Source organism: Nicotiana attenuata, unplaced genomic scaffold (assembly GCF_001879085.1).
Source record: "Nicotiana attenuata strain UT unplaced genomic scaffold, NIATTr2, whole genome shotgun sequence".
In the NCBI taxonomy this organism is placed as follows: Eukaryota; Viridiplantae; Streptophyta; class Magnoliopsida; order Solanales; family Solanaceae; genus Nicotiana; species Nicotiana attenuata.
Window position 1 is genome coordinate 770,351 of NW_017670405.1, and position 15,237 is coordinate 785,587.

The 15,237-nt window shown below is 42.1% G+C and overlaps 1 pseudogene; it reads right to left on the reverse strand.

Moving 5' to 3' along the window:
- Positions 1-14,400: 14,400 nt before the first annotated feature.
- On the reverse strand, positions 14,401-15,229 carry LOC109238948 (annotated as a pseudogene).
- Positions 15,230-15,237: the final 8 nt, after the last annotated feature.

A 15,237-nucleotide genomic window follows, 5' to 3' on the forward strand; every position in this document is an offset into this window, starting at 1 on the left:
GTTTACTTCTATATATAGGTTCTATGTGATTTAGAAGTGATCGTGAAGAAACCAAGTGAAAACAAGTCAAAAAGAAGTTGAAAAGAAGAAAATATGGAAAATGGCCTCAGATGTCGCAATTGCAACACATATGTGGGAAATGCGAAGAAGGCAGTGCTCGCAAATGCGAAAAAGGACTTCACAAATGCAAAGTCAAACCAGACAGTCAGACTTCGCAAATGCGAAGTCTTAATCGCAAATGCGAAGGTCACCAGGAAAGTCAATGTTCACAAATGCGAACATTGCTTCACAAATGCAAAAATCGCGCTTCAGCTCTGGGTAGTTCTGTAATGTCACATTTTTTGTCCCCAAGTCATTTATACCCGACCTAGATCATTTATAAAATATATTTAGCTTATTTTTCAGTCTTAAGACTAGAGAGAACAAGTTTTGAAAGCTAGGGTTCTTGCACACACACTTGGGGCTTGAAGATTTGAAGCTTTTGGTTGAGAATTTCTTACCCATTTATGTTCATTTCTTCATTTCCTTGCTTTGTATTTTATGTCTAAGTGTGTAGTATTTATTCCAACACTTGAATCTTGTTTATCGGAATATTCATATTTAAAGTGTGGATTAAATATTTTGTTGTGCTTATGTATTGAACGATTTTTAGTTATTATGAAGTGAGTTATTGTTTCTTTAATTATTCTTGTGCTTTAATGTTTCCAAAGGGATTATCTAACCCTAGGACTCGCCCATTTACTTCGAATTAATTTTGGGAAAGATAATTTGGGGTTGGGAAAGATTAATTAATAAGAACTTGAGGCTTTAACCTTCACTTTATAGATTCTACCTAGGGATAGGATTGAACTACTTGTAGCCATAATCAGAAGCGCTTAATCTCTTAATTGTTTTTGGGATAATTCAAGTAGGAAGTCTTGTTAGTCTTCGGATGAAGCTAATATAGAATTATTACCCAAGGCTAATTACCATAAACTCGCTCATATTTGTAAAATCGTGAAATACATTGGATCGTTACTTGAGTGTAATTTTCCTTGTAGCCATTGATCATTTTACTTGCTTTCTAGGTTAGTTTACATTTCGCATTTAGTGATAAATATATTCTCAAAACTTCTCTAGGTGTTTGGCTTAGAATAACAAGTGATAATTCTCTTACGCGCCTAATCGCCTACATATTGTTCTTTGTGGGATTCGACCCCGACTCATAGTTGGGTAAATTATAATGTATGCGACCGTGTCCATTTACTTTTTAGTAGTGGATTTGGACGTCATCAATAATCTATCATAAGCTTTCATCATATCTAATTTCATCACAACATTAGGACCTGCCTTATTTCGAAGTTTAATGTCTGTGATGATTTCCTGAGTTACAAGCACATTCTCAAAAATACTCCACCATTTAACAATTCCAGCTTGTTCATCGAAGATCAAAATGTGAAGAAGATCAACCATCCTTACATGAATAACCCTCGATAACACCTTATTGATAAAATTACTTAGACTTATGGGTCGCATATCTGAAAATGTATTTACCTCCTTCTTCTTTGGTAAGAGCACCAAATTCGTATGAGTAATGAATCAGGGGAGTTCTTGGCGATTAGTTGTAACAACCCGGCCGGTCGTTTTAGAATTTATGCCCCGATCCCTTGTTAACTGCTTTCCCCGTATTTATATTTGCTATTTTGAATTGACGGTATGTTCGGTTTTGAGTTTCGGAGAGTTTTGGGACACTTAGTCCCTAAAGGAGAGCTTAAGTGTTGAAAATTTGACCGTAGTCGGAACAGTATGAAGACAGCCTCGGAATGGAATTCTGATGGTTCCGTTAGCTCCGTTGGGTGATTTTGGGCTTAGGGGAGTGATCGGATTGTGTTTTGGAGGTCCGTAGCGAATTTAGCTTGAAATGCCGAAAGGTGGATTTTTGAAGTTTCCTGTTCGATAGTGAGATTTTGATCCGAGGGTCGTAATGGAATTCCAAAAGTTGAGTAGCTCTGTAATGTTGAATGTGATGTGTGTGCAAAATGTTAGGTCATTGGGAAGTGGTATTAGACTTGTTTGTACTTTTGATCGAAAGCGTAAATTTTGAGTTTTTGAAGTTTTTAGGCTTGAATTCGATGTTAAATTGGTGTTTCGATGTTGTATTAGGTGTTTTAAGGATTGGTATAAGTTTGGGAAGTGGTATTAGACTTGTTTGTTTTTTTGGTTCAGGTCCCGGGGGCCTCGATATGATTTTGAATGGTTGACGGAAGGATTTTGAGGTTTGGAGTTGCAGCTTCAGCTGCTGGTTTCCTGTCATAACCGCACCTGCGAGTTTGGGACCGCAGGTGCGGCACCGCAGAAGCCGCTATGTGGCCACAGAAGCGATTTTGACCCAGAGCTCCAGGCGCCGCAGGTGCGGCTGGGTTTCGCAAATACGGTGCCGCAGATGCGGCTAAGAGACCACAGATGCGGCCAGCCCGTTAAGTGACTTTTTGCACCTGCGATATATTGTCCGCAGGTGCGGGAACCGCGGGTGCGCTCCCTTGATCGCAGATGCGGTTTTACTGGACAGAAAAGGGGGCAGAATCGAGGGTTTGTTCAAAAACTTAGAAAAAAAATGATCTGGGAGCTCGGGATTGGCGATTTTGAGAGGGATTTTCACCTGGGTGTTTTGGGTAAGTGATTCTTACTCGTTTTTTATTGTTTCCTCCGAATCAATGCTTAAATTTATGATTAAATTTCGGATTAGAGATGGAAATTGAGGAAAAATTTGGAGAAGGTTCTTAGACCTAGAATTCGAATTTTTATGGGGAATTTGACCTTGGATTTTCATAATTTTTGTATGCATGAACTAGTGAGAGTATAAGGATTCTAGAAATATAAATTTTACCCGATTCCGAGACGTGGGCCCGAGGGGCATTTTGGTCATTTCACCTAATTTCGCATATTAGCTTAGAATTTATTTGTAGAATTAGTTACTTGAAGTGTTATTTATATTATGCAATTGAATTGAATAGATTTGGGCCATTCGGAGTCGAATACTCGTGGCAAGAACGTGGTTTCGGGTTGATCTTGAGCTGGTTCGAGGTAAATGGCTTGTCTAACCTTGTGTGGGGGACCTTCCCCTTAGGATTGGTATATTTTTTAATTGAAATGCCTTTTACATAAGGTGAAGAGTGGGTACTTGTGCTAATTGTTGAAAAATCCGGTTTCCATTAAGTACTTAGAATTGTGTTTTCCTCTCCTGTTCACATTACTTGCAAGTTAAGCCTGTTGTTAGCTTAGGGAAGCATGTCTAGTTGATTTAACTGCTTATTTCTTCTACTGCACTATTTGAATTATGTGCAGCATGCTAGGTTAGAGATAACTGCTTTACTTTGGTGTCAAATTTGATTGAATTGAGTATTCATCTTGTTGTTGCTGTGTATTTACTTTGGGACTGCGGGACGGTATCCCAGGAGATCCCCCTGTATGTTTACTTTGGGACTACAGAATGGTATTCCGGGAGATCCCCCCCTGCACTTTTACATTGGAACGGGACTGAACCCAGTAGATTCCCCCAGTATTGAGTATTTATATTTGGGACTACGGATGTATTATTCCGGTAGATCCCCACGCATTTATGATTTGGACTACGGGACTGCACCTAGGAGATCCGCTGGATATATATATTTGGGGACTACAGGACGGTATCCTGGGAGATCCTCCGACTGTTACTTCTGCGTTGAGCTGTAATTGTTTACCAGCTGCAGGTCGTCATGGTAGGGGTTATATGAGTCGCCCCGTTCATTCAGCTCTTCTAGTAGCCAGTGGTATTCTAGCCCTACCTAGGCCTCAGGAGCCTTATTATGCACCTCCAGTGTCCAGTGCGCCTCCTGCACGGGGTGCTTCTAGTGGTCAGTCCAGCAGACCTGGCCCGAGCCAGTCACAGCCGCCACGTCCTCCCATAGCTTGTTTTGAGTGTGGTGACACACGCCATATGGTGAGGGATTGCCCCAGACTTAGGAGGGGTGCACCTCCACAGACTTCTCAGCCACAGCATGCCCCGCAGAGTTCTCAAGCTATGGTCCCGGCACCAGTTGCTACCCCACCGGCCCAGCCAGCTAGAGGTGGAGGTCGGGGAGATAGAGGTTGCCTTCGAGGGGGAGGCCAGGCCAGATACTATGCTCTTCCTACCCATACTGAGGTTGTCGCTTCCGATTCTATCATCACAGGTACTATCTTGGTCTGTCACAAAGATGCATCGGTTCTATTCGATCCAGGTTCCACTTATTCTTATGTGTCTTCCTATTTTGCTCCGCATTTGGGTGTATCTCGGGATTCTTTGAGTTTCCATGTTTATGTCTCTACTCCTGTGGGAGATTCTCTTGTTGTGGACCGCATTTATCCGTCATGTTTGGTTGCACTTAGTGGTTTTGAGACCAGAACCGACTTATTATTACTCAGTATGGTTGATTTTGATATTATCTTGGGCATGGACTGGTTGTCGCCCCATTATGCTATTCTTGATTGTCACGCCAAAACCGTGACGCTGGCTATGCCAGGTGTACTACATGTTGAGTGGAGGGGTGCTTCAAGTCACACTCCCAGTACAGTTATTTCTTTCCTTAAGGCTCAGGGTATGGTTAAGAAAGGGTGTGATGCGTATCTAGCTTATGTGAGAGATGTCAGTATGGATACCCCTTCTGTTGATTCAGTCCCAGTAGTATGAGATTTCTCTGATGTGTTTCCAGCTGATCTTCCGGGCATGCCGCCCGATAGAGATATTGATTTTGGCATTGATCTGTTGTTGGGCGCTCAACACATTTCTATCCCTCCGTACCGTATGGCTCCTCCTGAGTTGAAGGAGTTGAAGTAGCAGTTGCAGGAATTGCTTGATAAGGGTTTCATTCGGCCTAGTATATCACCTTGGGGTGCTCCTATCTTATTTGTGAAGAAGAAAGATGGTTCCATGCATATGTGTATTGATTATCGCCAGTTGAACAAGGTGACAGTAAAGAACCATTATCCTTTGCCTCGTATTGATGACCTGTTTGACCAGTTACAAGGTGCTTGTGTGTTTTCTAAGATTGACTTGCATTCAGGCTATCATCAGTTGAAGATTCGGGAGCCAGATATCTCGAAGACTGCCTTCAGGACTCGGTATGGTCATTATGAGTTCCTTGTTATGTCATTTGGGCTGACTAATGCCCCAGTAGCCTTCATGCATTTGATGCACAGTATTTTCCGTCCATATCTTGACTCATTCGTGACTGTTTTTATTGATGACATTCTGGTATATTCTCGGAGTTGGGAAGATCATGAGCATCACCTGAGGACGGTGCTTCAGACCTTGAGAGAGAAGAAGTTATATGCTAAGTTCTCGAAATGTGAGTTTTGGTTGGATTCCGTGGCATTCTTGGGTCACGTGGTCTCGAGTGAGGGTATTCAGGTGGATCCGAAGAAAGTGAAGGCCGTGCAGAGTTGGCCCAGACCATCCTCAGCTACAGAGATCCGCAGTTTTCTTGACTTGGCGAGTTATTACCGTCGATTTGTTCAGGGGGTTTCATCTATTACAGCACCTATGACCAGACTGACCCAGAAGGGTGCTCCGTTCCAGTGGACGAAAGAGTGCGAGGAGAGCTTTCAGAAGCTCAAGACAGCTTTGACTACAGCCCCAGTTTTGATATTGCCTACTGGTTCGGGGTCTTATACTGTCTATTGTGATGCCTTGAGAGTTGGCCTTGGAGCGGTATTGATGCAGTACGGTAGGGTGATTGCCTACGCGTCCAGACAGTTGAAGATACATGAGAAGAATTATCCTGTCCATCTTCTTGAGTTAGCTGCTATTGTTCACGCCTTGAAGATCTGGCGTCATTATTTGTACGGTGTTCCTTGTGAGATTTATGCTGATCACCAGAGTTTGCAGCATCTGTTCAAGCAAAAGGACCTTAATTTGCGTCAGAGGAGATGGCTAGAGCTGCGGAAAGATTATGACATCACTATCTTGTATCACCCGGGCAAGGCCAATATGGTGGCCGATGCTTTGAGCCGCTAGGCAGAGAGTTTGGGGAGTTTGGCTTATCTACCAGTAGCAGAGAGGCCCATGGCGATGGATGTTCAGGCCTTATCCAGCCAGTTTGTGAGATTGGACCTTTCGGAGCCCAGTCGGGTTCTAGCTTGCGTGGTCTCTCGGTCTTCCTTGTTTGATCATATCCGAGAGCTTCAGTTTGATGACCCTCATTTGCTTGTCCTCAAGGAAAAAGTGATGCATGGCGATGCTCGAGATGTGACTATCGGTGATGACGGAGTATTGAGGATGCAGGGTCGAGTTTGTGTACCCAATGTTGATGGGCTTCGGGAGTTGATTCTAGAGGAGGCCCATAGTTCGCGTATTCCATTCATCCGCGTGCCGCAAAGATCTATCAAGATTTGAGGTACCACTACTGGTGGAGGCGGATGAAGAAAGATATAGTTGGATTTGTAGCTCGGTGCCTTAATTGTCAGCAAGTAAAGTATGAGCACCAGAGAACAGGTGGATTGCTTCAGCAGATAGAAATTCCAGAGTGGAAGTGGGAGCGGATCACCATGGACTTCGTATCTGGGCTCCCACGAACTTTGAGGAAGTTCGATGCCATTTGGGTTATTGTGGTTCCTTCCTGTGTGTACTACCTATTCTTCGGAGCGGTTGGCGGAGATTTATATCCGGGAGATTGTCGTCTGCATGGTATTCCAGTTTCCAACATTTCAGACAGAGGTACTCAGTTCACGTTGTGATTCTGGAGAGCCGTACAGCATGAGTTGGGTACTCGGGTGGAGTTAAGCATAGCTTTTCACCCTCAGACGGACGGACAGTCCGAGCGTACTATTTAGATTCTTGAGGATATGCTCCGTGCGTGTGTGATTGAGTTTGGAGGGTCTTGGGATCAGTTCTTGCCATTGGCGGAGTTTGCCTACAACAACAACTATCAGTCCAGCATTTAGATGGCACCGTATGAGGCTCTATATGGTAGGCGGTGTAGATCTCCGGTAGGTTGGTTCGAGCCGGGTGAGGCTAGATTATTGGTCACAGACTTGGTACAGGATGCCTTGGAGAAGGTTAAGGTAATTCAGGATAGACTCCGTACAGCCCAGTCCAGACAGAAGAGCTACGCGGACCGGAAGGTTCGTGATGTTTCCTACATGGTTGGAGAGCGGGTTCTGCTTCGGGTTTTGCCTATGAAGGGCGTTATGAGATTTGGGAAGAAAGGGAAGCTGAGTCTGAGGTTTATTGGCCCTTTTGAGATTTTCAGACGTGTTGGGGAGGTTGCTTACGAGCTTGCCTTACCTCCCAACTTGGCAGGGGTTCACCCCGTATTCCATGCCTCGATGCTCCGGAGGTATCACGGTGATCTGTCGCACATGTTGGATTTCAGTTCAGTCTAGTTAGACAAGGATGTATCTTATGTTGAGGAGCCAGTGGCAATATTGGACAGGCAGGTTAGAAAGCTGAGGTCAAAGAACATCCCATCAGTAAAGGTTCAGTGGCGGGTTCAGTCGATCGAGGAGGCGACCTGGGAGACCGAGTAGGATATGCGCAGCAGTTACCCTCATCTCTTCACTATTTCAGGTATGTCTTTACGCTCGTTCGAGGACGAACGAATGCTTAAGTGTGGGAGGATGTAACGACCCGGCCGGTCATTTTTGAAATTTACGCCCCGATCCCTTATTAATTGCTTTCCCCGTATTTATTTCTGCTATTTTGAATTGCCGGCATGTTCGGTTTTGAGTTTCGGAGAGTTTTGGGACACTTAGTCCCTAAATGAGAGCTCAAGTGCTAAAAATTTGACCGTAGTCGAAATAGTATGAAGACGGCCTTGGAATGGAATTCCGATGGTTCCGTTAGCTCCTTTGGGTTATTTCAGGCTTAGGGGCGTGATCAGATTGTGTTTTGGAGGTCCATAGCTAATTTAGGATTGAAATGCCGAAAGATGGATTTTTGAAGTTTCCGGTTCGATAGTGAGATTTTGATCCGAGGGTCGAAATGGAATTCCGGAAATTGGAGTAGCTCCGTAATGTTAAATGTGATGTGTGTGCAAAATTTCAGGTCATTCGGACGAGGTTTGGTAGACTTTTTGATCAAAAGCGTAAATTTTGAGTTTTTGAAGTTCTTAGGCTTGAATTCGATGTTAAATTGGTGTTTCGATGTTGTTTTTGGTGTTTTAAGGATTGGTATAAGTTTGGGCAGTGGTATTAGACTTGTTTGTATTTTTGGTTGAGGTCCCGAGGGCCTCGGGATGATATCAGATGGTTGACGGAAGGATTTTGAGGTTTGAAGTTGCAGCTTCAGCTGCTGGTTTCCTATCATAACTATACCTGCGAGTTTGGGGCCGCAGGTGCGGTGCAGCAGAAGCGGCTATGTGGCCGCAGAAGCGATTTTGACCCAAAGCTCCAGGCGCCGCAGGTGCGGCTGGGTTTCGCAAATGCGGTGCCGCAGATGCGGCTAAGAGACCGCAGATGCGGCCAGCCCGTTAAGTAACTTTTCGCACCTGCGATGTATTGTCCGCAGGTGCGGGACCGCAGGTGTGCTCCCTCGACCGCAGATGCGGTTTTACTGGACAGAAAATGGGGCAGAATCGAGGGTTTGTTCGAAAATTTAGAAAAAAATTGATTTGGGAGCTCGGGATTGGCGATTTTGAGAGGGATTTTCACCTGGATGTTTTGGGTAAGTGATTCTTACTCGTTTTTTATTGTTTCCCCCGAATCTATGCTTAAATTAATCATTAAATTTCGGATTAGAGATGGAAATTGAGGAAAAATTTGGAGAAGGTTCTTAGACCTAGAATTCGAATTTTTATGGGGAATTTGACCTTGGATTTTGATAATTTTGCTATGCATGAACTCGTGAGAGTATAAGGATTCTAAAAATATAAATTTTACCCGATTCCGAGATATGGGCCCGAGGGGCATTTTGGTCATTTCACCTAATTTCGCGTATTAGCTTAGAATTTATTTGTAGAATTAGTTACTTGAAGTGTTATTTACATTATGCAATTGAACTGAACAGATTTGGGCCATTCGGAGTCGAATACTCGTGGCAAGAACGTGGTTTCGGGTTGATCTTGAGCTGGTTCGAGGTAAGTGGCTTTCCTAACCTTGTGTGGGGACCTTCCCCTTAGGATTGGTATATTTGCTAATTGAAATGCCTTGTACGTAAGGTGACGAGTGGGTACTTGTGCTAATTGTTGAAAAATCCAGTTTCCATTAAGTACTTAGAATTGTGTTTTCCTCTCCTGTTTACATTACTTGCAAGTTAAGCTTGTTGTAATCTTAGGGAAGCATGCCTAATTGATTTAACTGCTTATTTGTTCTACTGCCCTATTTGAATTATGTGCAGCATGCTAGGTTAGAGATACCTACTTTACCTTGGTGTGAAATTTGATTGGATTGAGTATTCTTCTTGTTGTTGCCGTGTATTTACTTTGGGACTACGGGACGGTATCCCGAGAGATCCCCCTGTATGTTTACTTTGGGACTACGGAATGGTATTCCGGGAGATCCCCCCTGCACTTTTACATTGGAACTACGGGACTGCACCCGGTAGATTCCCCCAGTATTGAGTATTTATATTTGGGACTACGGATGTGGTAATCTGGTAGATCCCCGCGCATTTATGAGTTGGACTACGGGACTGCACCCGGGAGACCCACTGGATATTTATATTTGGGGACTACAGGACGGTATCCTGGGAGATCCTCCAACTGTTACTGCTACGTTGAGCTGTATTTGTTTACCGTGATTACTTATTTCTGTTCAGTTGTCGTTATCCTTTATATCATGTGTCACTCTTACTGCTGTACTCATTTATACTGCTCTGTTTCACATAGTCGGACTTTATATTTTATTTAATCTCAGTAGGGCCTTGACCTTCCTCGTCACTACCCGACCGAGGTTAGGCTTGGCACTTACTGAGTACCGCTGTGGTGTACTCATGCCCTTCTTGCGCATGTTTTTCATGTGTAGATCCAGGTACCTCTACTCAGAATTACCATCCTTGAGGTGAGGCGATCTTTCGGAGACTTCGAGGTATATCTGCCGCGTCCGCAGACCGAAGAGTCTCTCTCCATTCTCTCTTGTAGTTACAACCCTTATGCATTTACTTTGTCTTAGACATTCTGGAGTTAGAGCACTATGTATTATTCTTAGCTTGTGATTTCATGAGATTTCAGATTTTGGGAAAAGTATTAGTATTCGAAAGTTGATTTGGTGTATGCCGAGTGGCACTATTAAACACTGTTTTATTTACTATTTTTGGTTTTACTTATTTTTCTTCCGCAAATTGGTTTATTTTTCTGCATTTAGGCTTACCTATTCGTAGGGACTAGGTGCCGTCACGATGGTTCACGGAGGGCGAACCGGGGTCGTGACAGGTTCCTTCTGCATCCTCATTGTTGAAAGATAAAGTTCCTTCTGGTATGTAATCTTGATTCCGTTTTTCCCTTGTGATTGATACTTTGGTGCACTTTATCATCGGTCCTTGAGGAACATCGACCCCTCCGATAATCATATGAATGAAGTTTTGGGGCTCGTCTTGTTCATTTTGGTTATTGAAATCCATATTTCTCAAATGATTCTTAGCTCGGTCGCTCAGAAATTCTCGAAGGTGCCCGTTGTTGAATAACCAGGCTACTTCTTCTCTCAATTATCGACAATCCTCCATTCTGTGGCCATGTGTGCCATGATATTTGCATATTTGGTTGGGATACCTTTGTGTTGGATCAGTTTGTAAAGGTCGAGGCCACTTGGTATCTTTGATGCACCCGATAGCCGATACGATGGCAGCCTTATCAACACTAAAGTTATACTCTGATAATCGTGGTGACTCTTTGGGTTCGATAGGTCTATTGAAGCCGTTCTTGCTCATGAGCCCTCGAGAGCTTTGACCTCGATCACTTCTCCTTTCATTTCGTGCAGAATTTCGCCCAATCTGCTGCTCCTAAGATCTCCATTATATGGCTGGTATCGATCTCTATTCGACCTTGGTTATCAGTCAATATCCCTCTTGATTCTATCGACGGGTCTGATAGGAAAAATGTATCCAGAAGGAGCCCGAAGTTGATCGTCCTCGACACTGATCTTTGATTGATACCGATTATGCACATCGACCCAAGTAATAGCTGGGTATTCTATCAAATTCTGCTTCAACTGCTGTGAAGCCACTGAGCTTCGAGCATTGAGTCCTTAAGTGAAAGCTTGAACAGTCCAATCATCAGCGACCGGTGGCAAGTCCATTCGTTCCATTTGGAATCGAGACACGAATTCTCTGAGCATTTTGTTGTCCTTCTGTCTTACCTTGAAAAGGTCTGACTTCCTGGTTTCGACTTTGATGGCCCCGGCGTATGCCTTTACAAATGAATCTGCAAGCATAACAAATGAGTCAATAGAATTAGGTGGTAAATTATGGTACCATATCATAGCTCCCTTTGACAGGGTTTCCTCTGAATTTCTTTAGCAAGACAGATTCGATGTCATCATCCTCTAGATCGTTCCTTTGATAGCACACGTGTAAGAGGTAATGTGCTCGTTCAGATTGATCGTTCCATTATACTTAGGAATCTCGGGCATGCTGAACTTTTTGGGGATTGGCTTCGGAGCCGCGCTCGGGGGGGGGGGGGAGGGGGGAGGGAGAGGTAAGGTTTTTGTATGAACTCTTTTGAATCCAGTCCCTTCAATATTGGCGGTGCCCCCGGGATTTGATCGATCCTGGAGTTGTAAGTTTTTACCTTTTTGTCGGTTGCCTCAATCTTCTTTTCCCCCGACACAATTCGCTTTGTCAGTTCTTCGAGCATCTTCATGATTGCAGGATTGGTCTCCGATTCTTTCTCGTTCAATTTTCTTGAAATCGATTCGGCCATATGTACAACTTCCTGGGACGGCTCGAGCTCGACCCCGCTCGGTGGGTGATTCTGGCTTTGGAGCTGGGTTATTGTTGCCTGCTGTGCCTGCAACATTTCGAAGATGACCCGCAGGTTTATCCCACCATCTTCATCGCCATGTGCGCTTTGAGCGGCTTATCGAACACCCCCACGAAAGCTGCCTTCAGGATCGACGACTAAATTTCCGTTGATGGCCACATGTGAGCTGCAGCCAATTGGATCTATAGCCGGAACTCCATCGAGGCTAACCGGAGGTACATCGTTCCCTGGTGCTATGTTATCATTTTCGCCATGGTGGCCGAAATCATTGTCAACTTGTAGAGGTACCGACTGAGAGTTTGACATTTTAGTCCTGTAACCAAAGATACTTCAAAGAACCTGTGTAAAATAGTGTGTGTTACATAAGTTTATACCAAGTAATCACTATTTAGCCCTACGGTGGGCGCCAAACTGTTTACCCTTAAAATTGGATAACAATTAAATTTATACATGGTTTTAAGGATACGTGATGTAACTCGGTACAAATTAAGAGAATAGATTAATATTGAACTTGGCGATAAAAGAATAAATGCAAACAACACGAATCGAATAGTCTTGGCCCTCGAGTTCAGTCACCCTCGAACCAAAGATGTTTCAACTGATGTATGAACAGAGTAACAAGCTAATAAAGCTAGAAAATGACAGTATATTACTTTACGTTGCGTAAAAATGATGTCTTTTACAATTGATCAGACCCCCTTTATATAGTAGGGGAGTCCTACTCTTGATACAGTTCTATATGAGGTAAGAAATCTTATGATTAGCTAATTAATCGGCCTCTTCTTGATACGTGCCGGGATTTCTGTTGTGATCCTCGACCGAATGCGGATATTTTAGCTTTTCGTTATTTGGCTTGGTAAATTTCCCTCGATCTTGCTCGGTCTCGATCTTGCTTGGTCTCGATCTTGCTCGATCTCAATCTTGATCGGTCTCTAGGTCATGAGCTCGACGATCTAATTTTGCACCATGGTTCGATATAATACGAGGTCGAACCTTAACCTATCATATTCCAGTCTCGATTAGTCACAAGGGGCGAGCCCGGTTTTGACTGTATACACATATATTCTTTTATTACCTAACTATAGTTAACTAATGTACATTTTATCTCATTTAATACTTAATCATGGTAAAATACATTAGTTTGGTGTAAACACCGGATGCGGATAAGCAAGGGCGGCTCTAAAGGCTAGGCTAGTGAGGCTATTGCCTAAGGCCCCCAAATTTACTGTCCCAGATTTACTTTAAACTCTTATTATTAGTATTACTATATACTATATAATTTATATATAACTATTATAAAGACAAGTGTTACAATATTTTTTTGTTATTTTATTGAGGTTATTTTATATCAATAATTTTATAAATGGTGATGATTTTTCACTCATTAATTAGTATATTTGCGTCACTCTTCAATTTTAATTTTTTCCTTTTACATAGGAATTAAGTTTTACATATCAACAACGTAATGAATTTCTTTTATAATCTTCTCTGAAATTGCATGAACACAAAAGCATTCATGCACTGATTTTCTTTTAGTGTAATTCACATATTATATTAGGTTATTTATAATTTATTTTAGATATTCACCAATAAGTGATACTAATTAATATAATGAACTATAATTATCGTTTAAATTGATCAGAAGACGTAAATATTTTTGACGCCGTCAATGCTCAAAACTTAAGCTATTACGTTTTGTACGTTTATTTCTTTTTCAATTATGTTGATAGCCAAATAAAAAATTTCTCTTTGAGTTCTAGACCTCAACATCCGATAATCTATTACTTTATTCTTTATTTTCTTCTTCCTAATTTTTTTTAATTATTTTTAAATCGCTATTTTTTTGTCTTAAATGATTAATTTGTTGTTTAGAAAGCAAATTTTGTTGCTAGTGTAAAAACTTTATAAAATAAATTTAATGGCCTCTCAATATAGTTTCGCCTTAGGCCACAAGATTCGTTGAGCCGCCCTGTGGATAAGTATTCATACACTCACCCGTTACAACCTCGAGTAAAGAACTTATTTTATATAAGTTAATAATTGAAAAAACTTTTACACTAGCACTATAACTTATTTTAATCATTTTTATAAGATCTATTTTTTTTTATATGGTTAATGCATAAAAGTTAAAACTCATTTGTTGACTCTAGTTTCTGATACCGGATATGAAATCAGACGTTGTTCATTATTGTGACATACAGGAAGTGCGATAACTTTCATAACCTGCCTTGCAAGATATTTTCTATCATAGCCACTTTCCAGCATGCTTTTGGTTGTTCAAGAGATCAAAGACTCTTACCTTTAGCTGTAGCCCTCAAACAACCGCCCAACAAGAAAGTAACGCTGACTTTTTTTTTTTTTTTTTTTAAGTTTATACACTACTACGCTTAACATGCTGTTTGACCCTTTAAAATGCAAACGAGAAATGAAATTAACAAAAATAAGAAAAATTATGTCAACGAAGGGTAAATAACGGAGAAATTTATAATCATTGAATTAATGAGTAACTTTATTTACTGAACTTGTAATATGTCTGTCAAAATTGAGACTGCTAATTACAGCTTTCTGTTGTATCCTAGAAGCACTACAACAAAAAAGGCTATCTATGCAATTTATTTCCAACATTTTACAAACTAAATTGCCATCACCTTCGTTATCTTCACTGTAATTTCTAACCGTGACCCAACTTTCATCCCATCTCCACTCTTGTTTTCCTGATTGCGTACACAATTTTCTTACCCTTTGCAGAGGAGAATCCATTGAACCACTTGCTTGCGTTGAATCGTCGATGGTTTCTGATTCCTCGACTGAATTCCAAATGCCTTGATCAAGAATGCTTGTTGGGGAACTTGTTATGAACTCTTCATTTACCTTGCTGTTTGAATCTGATTCTGATTCCTCAAGAAACGGATGGTTGAGGAGCTGTTTAGCTGACCATCTCAGTTTTGGATCTCTTCTCAAGCATTTACTTACAAAATCCATTGCTTGTGAGGAGAGAAACTTTGGAATTTCTGGGGTTTGGCCAGAAAATGCAATATGGTAAAGCAATGAAGCTGGATTGCTAACTGTAGGCCAGGGTGAGGCAGCAGTGGCCATTTCAATAATAGTGCATCCTAATGCCCATATATCAGCTGCAAACCCTTGTTCTCCCCTCGAGCTACCTCTGGTGCCATGAACATAGGCGTGCCACCGTTCCACTTAGCCTGATCGACTGACCTAGCACTCCAAAAATCTGCAATTTTGGCACCAGTTTTACCTAAAAGGATGTTGCGTCCCTTAATGTCACAATGCACCAACCCTTTCGAATGTAGGTAGTCTAATCCATGAA